This window comes from Lactuca serriola, chromosome 7, assembly GCF_051521515.1.
Source record: "Lactuca serriola cultivar US96UC23 chromosome 7, Lser_US96UC23_V15, whole genome shotgun sequence".
In the NCBI taxonomy this organism is placed as follows: domain Eukaryota; kingdom Viridiplantae; phylum Streptophyta; class Magnoliopsida; order Asterales; family Asteraceae; genus Lactuca; species Lactuca serriola.
The window spans coordinates 74,183,015-74,193,852 of record NC_136414.1 but is presented as its reverse complement, the minus strand read 5'-3'; the positions used below and the strand labels follow the sequence as shown (position 1 = coordinate 74,193,852).

The window sequence follows — 10,838 nt, the reverse complement described above, 5'->3', positions numbered from 1 at the left end:
ATACTTTTTTTACAAACAATTTGTATGTATTTTTATGTATTTATTTTACGTAAAATATATTTTATTGTCTTTAAAAAATAGTTTTCGTATAAAAAATATGTTTTCTTAAAATATTTTTTTTATGTCTTTGAAATAACGATTTTGTTATATGTATTAAGAAAATGTATTTTTTAAAAACAAAAAAAATATATTTTACGTAAAATAAATACATAAAAATACATACAAATTGTTTGTAAAAAAATATTTTTGTTATAATATAACTAAAATACGTTTTTTTTTATTGAAAAAAAAATTATTTAAAGAAAATGTTTTTTGTAGTTTATTTATTGTTTATTTTTAAGGATTCTATTATTATATAAATTAGTTTTAGGAAAAAATAAACCAAGAACGCATGCAACTCAATTGGTTAAGGCTTTGGTTTTAAGAGGTGGAGATCATGAGTTCAAAACCTCCCCAGCCATATAACATATAACATCACTTCACTATGTATCTTAATAATATGTCCTCATCAATTCATATTGTAATACCCGCTATGTATCTTGTCTACATTCTCCCATTTACCTAGCCATATAACATATAACATCACTTCACTATGTATCTTAATAATATGTCCTCATCAATTCATATTGTAATACCCGCTATGTATCTTGTCTACATTCTCCCATTTACCTAGATGTCAATAACTTGCTAAAATTCTCAACTATTATGCTCAAGTACTCATATGGCATTCAACAACTATAATTTTGATTTACACTAATTATTCGATTCATAAAATATGAATTTACAACGGTCTATGTATTATAACTATTCTTTACATACAAAATGATGACCGCATATGTAGATATCAATCATCTAGAGAAGGAAAATAAGTATCATATATATATAGATATCAATCATCTAGATAAGGATAAAGTTACTCACCTGAAATATAATACTAGTTGTATGAGATTCCTGATCGCATATGTAGATATCAATCATCTAGAGAAGGAAAATAAGTATCATATATGTAGATATCAATCATCTAGATAAGGATAAAGTTACTCACCTGAAATATACTAGTTGTATGAGATTCCAGGAAGACCGTGACAATCCTCATCCCATCCCATGTGCTGTCAAAAAAACACATAATTCTTGAATATTATAAATTAGGATATAACTATTTCATGTGTTTATCTGGATATTTCCATCTAAAACATAATACTCAATTGAATTATGTAGCTAAACTCATTAAACTTACCATTGTCTTCATAATAGCACCATATTATGAACTTTAATCACTAGATTAGGTTGTAGCAACCGGTCACAGTTATGCTACGTGAACACAATAACGTAAAAGGAGGAAAACGGATACTTCAATTTGTTAACAACTTAACTCTTGTACCATTGTATATCAACATTAATATTCACTTCCTCCCTCCATCATTCATCACGAGAAGCTACTGATCCATATTCGAAAGAAACCGAACAAATGACTCATTTTTTGAATGGTTGGTTTCTACGAAGGCACGTGGCGTCCCAATAGTGGACACATCACATCCATATGTGTACCTCAAGTATTTCTACGTATTTTATTCCTTTCCCACACATTAAAAAGCGAACCACATTAACGTGTCACGTCTATTATATAAACATATCACGTCTCTTTTATAAACGTGTTGCGTTTCCTATGTGTTACTTACATCAAGCCATGTGTACTCATCGTCGCGTAGTGACATTCATCCGAACATGTCATGTTTTCTAAGTATGTTTCTCTACCATATTTAGAGTATTTTAACAACTTAGTTATCCAATCTCTTTGCCAATGTATCAAATCATCTCACTTGTCTCATCAATATATCTCTCATGATAATATATGAAAAACAATGTCACAATTGAATATGTAAAAGGAACAAACTTTATATCTATATATATATATATATATATATATATATATATATATATATATATATATATATATATATATATATATATATATATATAATTCAAACATTTATACATACACCACTTAGCAGGAAAAAGAAAAAAAAAACCCTTTTTTACCAACATTTTAAAACTAAAGAAAACCTACAATAGTAAACCATTACAAAAAATAAAACTATAAATTAAATACTACTTAACATTGTAAACATTTTTTTCCATTAACATCTTTTACATTAATGACAAAGACTAAATACAATATACAAAGACTAAACGAAATGCTCTAAAATATACAAAATACAACAATTATAATTAGGATGCACAAACAAACCGTCTTCTAACCTGTGAAAAAACCCGACTAGTTTTTACTATAACTGTTTATTCAATACCCGGTACAACAATAACCGAATCGACGGTTTTGGATGGTTTTTATAATTTTAGAAGACCATCGTTTTTTATTTTTTCTTTTGTGATCATTTAAGTTTGTACTAGCCGTCAACTTCATGAATGACACAACCAACACCCATAAGAGTTCATTTTCTCAAAGTACAAGTAATGGTACCACCTAACAACCATGTTCAAAATACCCGAAACTGAAAAACCAAACCTAAAAACCGATGAACCGTACGTACTAATTTTCAGGTTAACTGAAGCTACTATTTTGACCTTATTTTTTTATTATATTTTTTTCCGGTTTGGTTAACTGCCTGGTACGATTTTTGATTTTCCGGTTTGGTTACGGTTCATGTTGTTTGACACGAACGGTTAACCGCAAAACCAAATTTTTATTTTTATATTTTAAGATTGTATTAGGTTTAAAGAATCAAGTGAATAATCTGTTTCATTTAACAATTGTCGATTATATATATATATATATATATATATATATATATATATATATATATATATATATATATATATATATATATATATATATATTAGGTTTGAAGTTTCAAGTTAATGGATTTATTATTAGGAGTTATCAATTTTAATTAACTCGTTAATTTTTTTTTGAAACGACAAATCTAACCTACTCATAAACTACATATTAAATCCATCTATGTCGTTAATACATAATAGAGTAATAGAGTCTACATCTTCAATTCAATATGTTTTAACCCAAGTAAATGAATATTATGTTATTTTTATATATTTTAGAAAATGAAAATTTTCATCAATTATTATTATTATTTCCCAAACGCCATAGTTAATTGATAATTTATGCCGTTTCAGTATTAAAAAAAAACAACTAGTAGACAATAAAAGAAACTGATTTCTCGTATTCATCTAAAATCCAATCAATTGTAGATAAATCATTCGAAAGACTCAAACCCCATCAAGAAATCTAAACTTCTATACAGCAGATACTATTTATTTTTGAAGTGGTATTTAAACTTCAAACTTTATATTTACCATTTTGGTGAAGATTATATCAAAAAATTATCATTATTTTGAAAATTAGTTTTAGAGTTTATTAATTCTAAAATGCATCTCTTCAATTACTAACGGTTAATTGGTCTACCAGAAAACCGAACCGAAAAAAATGGTTAACCACCCTATCAATTCGATCATCCATTCCAATGTGTGAATGCGTTCATCTTTCCATTTGACTGCACAAACAACCCAAATTCTTCCCGATGCAACACATACTTCCTAAACGATCGCTACATCGCCTTAAAATACGAAACACCAAAGTGTAGTGTGTAGGAAGCCCCTTTGTAAAATCATGTCTTCATAGTCTTAAACAAGTAATTATTCGGTTGGAGTAAAATTCACTACAAAAAAACTATTTAACGGTGACATTTATCTGCGCTAAAAATACCACGTGTCGTTGGTAAAAGTAAACAGTTTTAATTTTTTTGGGCTTCGGTTACAACATAACCGGCTTTGATCGAATTTTTGGGCTTCAAAAGCGAAAAAACCAGTCTAACGGTTAAACCCATATACATGTTTTTTTTTTTTTTTTTTTTTTTTTTTTTTTTTTATACTCAACCCATGTAGCAATATCAATTTTTGCTTTTTAAATTCAATTGACTACACATTTGTCCCAGATCTATATCATTGCTTCTCTTTGGACACCAAATTTCACCTTCGAACACATGAATCACAGTTGAGATTTCCTTCCAAACCATATCGGAGTTAATCTATTTTCGTGGATTAATTTCTATTGAACCACAACTAATCCAATTTTGACTTTTTAGTTTGGGTAAATGGTACAAAAAACACTCTTTTTACATAGAAATTCGATTTTGACACCGTGTTTTTTTTTGTGTCAGTTTTGAGACTGTGTTTTCTATTTTGTTACAATTCTAACAACTTGACCGGTTAACCAGGTTACATGCTGATGTGGCATGATGACGTGGCATGCTGACATGATATGCTGACGTATCAAAATTGATTTTTTTTCCACAAAAAACACTAAGTTTTCACTTTTTTCGATTTTGACACTAAGTTTAATTTTTTATTTCAATTTTGACACTATGTTTTTTTGTTCCAATCAAACATCATTTATCAAATTTTGTTCAATTTTGTCTATTTTCCATTTGAAACCGTATAAATATATTTTTTTATTACATTTTAAACCGTATAAACATATTTTTTTCCATTTAAAAACCATATTTTTATTTAAATACAAGGTGTTTTTGTTCTTACATTCAAAGCATTAGTTATATCATGAGAATCAAATTAACCATAAGCTTCTAATAAGATGTAAAAATTTGATATGTTGCAAACTTGATATCCGAGTTTTGATCAACTACACACCTCTAAACCTCCAAACACAATTTAATGTTGCATATTTAATATAAAATACAATTTTTATATAACTAATACATATTTGTACATAAAAATATTGTTTGAGTGTAAAAAAATGTATTTATACAAAACTATGGTTTTTAAATGAAAAAACATATTTATACGGTTTAAATGTATTAAAAAAAATATTTATACGGTTTCAAATAGAAAATTGTCAACATTGAACAAAATTGGAAAGAATGATGTTCGATTTGGAACAAAAAAACATAGTGTCAAAGTTGAAAGAAAAAATTAAACTTAGTGTCAAAATCGAAAAAAATGAAAACTTAGTGTTTTTTGTGAGAAAAAAAATTCAATTTCGACACGTCAGCATGCCACGTCATCAAAACCGACACGTCATCATGCAACCTGGTTAACCGGTCAAGTGGTCAGAGTTGTAACAAATTGTAAAACACAGTGTCAAAATTGACAAAAAAAAAAAAACACGGTGTAAAAATCGAATTTCTGTGTAAAAAGAGTGTTTTTTGTGTCATTTACCCTTTTAGTTTCTCCATTCAAAACAACATCGACCCCAGTTTTCTTTAATCCAATTTCACCACTTCGTCTTCAAAACACATATACATCACCGCCTAACATCAACTATTCAATTCATCAATTCGTCAATTAACACAGGATAACATCGATTCATCAATAATGAAGCACATAAACTCTATGGATACCAATTCAGATTGACTTTAATAAATTATCAAAACATGTGAACTTCACCAAGCACTTTGATTGCTAAAAAATTTCAAATTGCCGTTAGTGATGAGAAATTGCGATTTGAAACCGAACATTGAACTGGAGAGCTCAAATGAATAGAATCAGATGCAAATCAGAGCTCGGTTAAAACAATTTTAACGCTGAAGAACAACATGATTTAATGATGAAATTGAAAATTCAAAGAAATTGGGATTACAATTATGATGAACAAATAGAATAATCTGGATTAAATCAAGAATCGACAAATAATTTTGATAACAAATACGATTCACATGAGGAAAAGCCCTCACTGGAAATTGGAAATTCAAAGAAATTGGGATTACAATTATGATGAACAAATAGAATAATCTGGATTAAATCAAGAATCGACAAATAATTTTGATAACAAATACGATTCAGATGAGGAAAAGCCCTCATTGGTCGTCTTCTTCCGTCTCTAGCAACATGCAGGGCCAGTCCATAAGATTTTCATGCCCCGGACGAAAAAGCTTAATAGTGCCCCAAAATTACAACACCTATTATTATTTTAAATTTATGTTAAATGGCACAAAAAACACTTTGTTTACACAAAAATTCGATTTTGACACCGTGTTTTTTTGTGTCAATTTTGACACTGCGTAATTAATTTTTTGCTAAATGTAACCATATGACTGGTTGCCTTCAGGTAAACCGGTTTGAATTTTGCTGAGTGGGTCTTTTGCTTGTGTGGCATACACGTAAGATCCTACATGGCAGTTGAGCCTTTATAAATGATTCCTAACAGCTTCAACCCTTTAGAACCCTAGATCGATCTTCACTTTTTCATCTCAGTTATTCACGAGGATTGTTCAATGGTGTCTTCGTCTCAATCAGGTGGATCAACGAGTGGGGTAAACAAGTCAAACAATGGTCCCTCCAGGACGTGCTACTATGGAGTAATTGCTCCTTTGAAGATGTCAACGAGTGAGAAGAATCCTGGAAGAAGATACTTTGGGTGCAGGTAATGGCCCGATGAAGTTGAAAACTGTGGCTACTTTGAATGGTATGACGGTGAAGTAAGTCCATGGTATAAGGAACTTCTGTTTGAAGTTATGGCAAAGAAGAAAAAAAGCACTGGACAGGGAAAAGGGAACCCTCATCATGGTGAATTAAGTTTGATGGATCTTGTTAGGGCTATGATTGGGTTGCTTGTTATTTTAGTAGTCATGGTAGGGATTTTGATGTGGATGGTGTACAAGTGTTAAGTAGGAAGAGGTTGTGGTAGGTCTTTAAGTATGAATTAATGCCAATTAAGGTCCAATGTTGACCATTTTTGTGTCTGCATGTATTGATGTACTACTTGTAAGTTTGTATGTTCCAATGTTGACCAATATTGATATATACGGTGAAGTGTATATGTTTGTGATTGTGAATTGGAAGTTTGATGCTAGTGGACCAAACTTGTCATACCCCGAAACCGATGGCGGAAATGTTCTGGGGCGGAGGACATCATTTATATCGCAACCAATGTACATAGTAAGCATAGTAAACACAAAACATTACATTACATAGGAAATTTACATTTGTTTGAAAGTAAAGTGTTACAAGTGTTATACATATAAGTATCATATGAACAAAAGCTAAGACGGGTCTTCTACACGCTATGACTTCCAAAAGATCGTGGGGTACCTGTCTAATGTGGACCTGAGAATACAAGTAGTTTAAAAATCAGCATAAAGCTGGTGAGTTGATAAGCGGTTTGTTTTTCTGAAAATGAACGAGTTTCCTTTGGTTTTCTTTAAAAGTTATGAATCCAAGAAAATCCCATATTTTCTTAAAAGTAAAGTTTAGTTATCCATTAGTTACACGGTCTAGATAAGAACAGTTCAGTTATCCCAGGAAAAACCCTTATTTTCCTAAAAGTTTGAGTTTAATTATCAAATCCAAATGTAATGTACAAGTATCTACCATACTTAAAATGTTTGTGTGAAGTTTCCTGAAAGCCTGGTTATCCTTGAAATGTATGATAGTTTTACCACGTATATAAAACTATTGAGCAGAAAGTAAACTAATTCTTAAGGTTATTAGCTTACTAAATTCATTATTACCAACAAGTAAATCTCCGTTATCTAAATTGCGAGTTCCATAACCATACGATAGACTAAAAATGGCAATAAGTAGTCCATCATCAATTTATGACTTTCGTCACCCTTGAACCTTTCGGTTCGGCTGTAGCTAGCAGCCAGGTGCGGGGTAGTCAGCCCCGTATAGATCTATACACTCAGGTCACGCTCTCCCTCCAGGAGATTCTGGTTACGGGGGCGGTCCTCCACTCGCGTATCTCTGTGGAGTGTTACAGAGGACGTGTCTCCAATTATTAAGATTAACGAATTTACAAGTAATAATGCGGAAAATCCTGTTTTAAATTCTAATTACAAAGGGCGGTCCTCCACTCGCGTATCTCTGTGGAGTGTTACCGAGGACAAAACAAATGTACTAAACTAATGCTTTTAACAGTAATAAAGTGGAAAATCATGTAAGAAACATATATTATAACAATATATAGTAAGATTTGAAAACTAATTCTGCAAGTCAAACAGTTGGTTAATACGGTTTTGATTGTTAAAAGCATGTGGAATATGAAACATTTCAAATGAAATAATAAGTTTGAGTACAAGCTATCCTTGTACTTTTGCTTGTATTCCCCCCCTGAAAACATTGAAAAACATGGAAAAAGGTGTAGGGTATGAACTCAATAGTTGCAGAATGTGTCGGTTTGGATGCTAAACGTCAGTTCGAGGCTTGAACACATGTGAGGTTCCTATGTAATATGAAAAGATACACATTTGTATATAATGAGGCTTTGTACTACTAATTAGTTGAGGATATACACTTCTAGTCGCGAAAACACTTCATTACAAGTGTTTGGAGTGACCCGGGTGACATCTATGGACGTATATGGCTTGGATATGGAGTTTACTCTTCAAGAGTAAACTCATAAGAGAGTTTACGGCCCTAATGACCCACTCCCCATGAGTTTACGGCCGTAAACTCATGGTGGGGTGTTCTAGGGTGCTAAATGGCCTTATAACATTTGAGGGTTAATGTTAGGCTTAGTTTTAAGGCATTGGAATGGGTTTTGAACATCATAGGGTCCATTTGAGGAGTTTACGGTAGTAAACTACGAGTTTACAGCCGTAAACTCTTATGTGCCCATTCAAAGTGTGCTTTGGTGTTCCTAGGTCAATCACAAGAGTTTCTAGTCCAATATACAAGTCATAGGATGAAGTTAAGGCATCATTTGACTAAGTTATAGGAGTTTACGGCCCAGGAACCCATCCTTGGGGGGTTTACGGCCGTAAGCTCCTATGGGGGTGGTTTTTATCAAGTTTAAGGCCCCTAACTCGTTTTTGGTTGCTTCTAGACTTTATTCCAAGGCTTATGAGGTGTTTAAGTGGCATTTTAACACCTTAAAATGAGTTTACTACCCAAGAAATGGTGTTTACGGTCCAAGAATGTTCTTGGGCCATAAACTCATGTTTAATCCCTAAATGTTGAGGTTTAGGTGTTCTAAGTCCAGTCCAATATGTCCTTTAGTCGATTTCAAGCTCCAAAAGTGATTTGGGAGGGCTTTTGGGCTCCAAAACCCATCTTATATGTATTCACAGCCCATGAGTGTTCCAGGGCCGTAAACACATGTTTATGGTCCTAAATCATAGATTAAACACGAATTTGAAGGTTGAAGAGATTATACAATGAGTTAGGGTAGTTACCTTGATGATTTTGAGCTTTAATTTGATGATTTTGGACCTAGAGCTTGGATTGGAGGAGAGAGAGTAGAGAGAGAGTGGAAAAGGCTTCAAATGAGGCTCATTCCACTTTATATATGGTTAAAGTTTGGGACACGGTGTAATTCTACCCGATACTGATGTTTACCAAGGCTTTTGGTCGTACCCGATTAAATTGTCGTAACCCGATATGGTCGAAACTAAAAATTTTCTAAGTAATAATTTGGGATGTTTTCATGAGTTTCTAATGTTTTTTGATACCAATTAATTCATAATGGAAGTCTCAAAAATAATGACTCAATTTTAAAAACTTAGACGGAAACAATTCGAAAAAGATGAATTTTATGGACGGGAACGGGTTACGACGATGGAGCAAACTTCGGGTTGTCACTAAACTACCCTTTACTTATGTAACAAATCAGTGACCAAAAAATAAAGGACCTAAATACCCTTACCTTATGAAACAATTGGAAGTATGAAAAATTCCAACATTACACATATTTTGACCAAAATGCTATGAAAAATACCAAAAAATAACCAAGTGAATTGGAAGTATGATGCTATATGTTGCTAGTGGACCAAACTACCCTTTACTTATTGAATAAACCAGTAACCAAAAAAGAAAGGACCTAAATACCCTTACCTTATGAAACAATTGGGATTATAAAAGATAAAAATGATTGACCATAAACACTATACCAACATTACACATATTTTTGACCAAAATGCTATGAAAAATACCAAAAAATAACCAAGTGAATTGGAAGTATGACGCTATATGTTGCTAGTGGACCAAACTACCCTTTACTTATTGTACAAACCAGTAACCAAAAAAAGGACCTAAATACCCTTACCTTATGAAACAGTTGGGATTGTAAAATATAAAAATGATTGACCATAAACACTATACAAACACTACCCTTTGCTTATGTAACAAAAATTACCATAAACACCATACCAAGGATAACATTTACAAAAGATAATTGACCATTTTAGCAATATTTACCCACCCCATTTACAAAAGGGGTAGTAATGTTTGGGTATACCATATACAAAAGATAATTATAGTCAACATGATTACTTAAGGGTCCATTGCTTAATACAAAAAAGGATAACATAAACCATGCCCATCAACCCCTAACCTTCTGCACGCTAATCTACTCCAAAGAAACAGGGTCCAACCTACTTCGACCTGGTCCAGCAACCTTCTTTCCAACAACCTTCATTCCAGTATGAATTTTAGTAATTCTCTCTAAAGGCCTCCTTGTTCTCATCAACCTTTGGGATGGTGGCATGTAACATCTGGATTTCCAGGTATTATATTTTATCATTTTATTTTTGAGAAAAAGAGAGGGACTCGACGAGTTGAGTCGTAGACTCGTCGAGTAGGACCACGACTGCTGACTGGATTAATGAACGGACTCGACGAGTCGGAAAGAGTGGACTCGACGAGTCCGCGCCGTGGATTGAAACCCTAATTCTCGGGGTCTGTGCCTTATTTAAAGACCTTTAAGAGCTTGAGCGAGTGGATAGAGAGATAAGGCCATATTGATCGATTTTGGTGTGTTCTAGCATATAAGAAGTGGTTCCAAGCAAGAGGAGGTCAAGGGAGCTGTGGATCCAGAGTTTCAAGCCCAAATCTACACTATTGAGGTACCA

At 32.4% G+C, this 10,838-nt stretch overlaps 1 long non-coding RNA gene across 1 annotated transcript; it reads right to left on the bottom strand.

Annotated features, from left to right (window-relative positions):
- Positions 1 to 361: 361 nt before the first annotated feature.
- Positions 362 to 1,413, bottom strand: LOC145062938 (uncharacterized). The gene is made up of 3 exons (XR_013687788.1): positions 1,238 to 1,413; positions 1,046 to 1,109; positions 362 to 978 (listed from the first exon to the last, which is right to left on the bottom strand). It is a non-coding gene; the product is annotated as an uncharacterized LOC145062938 (long non-coding RNA).
- Between the last annotated feature and the right edge of the window lie 9,425 nt (positions 1,414 to 10,838).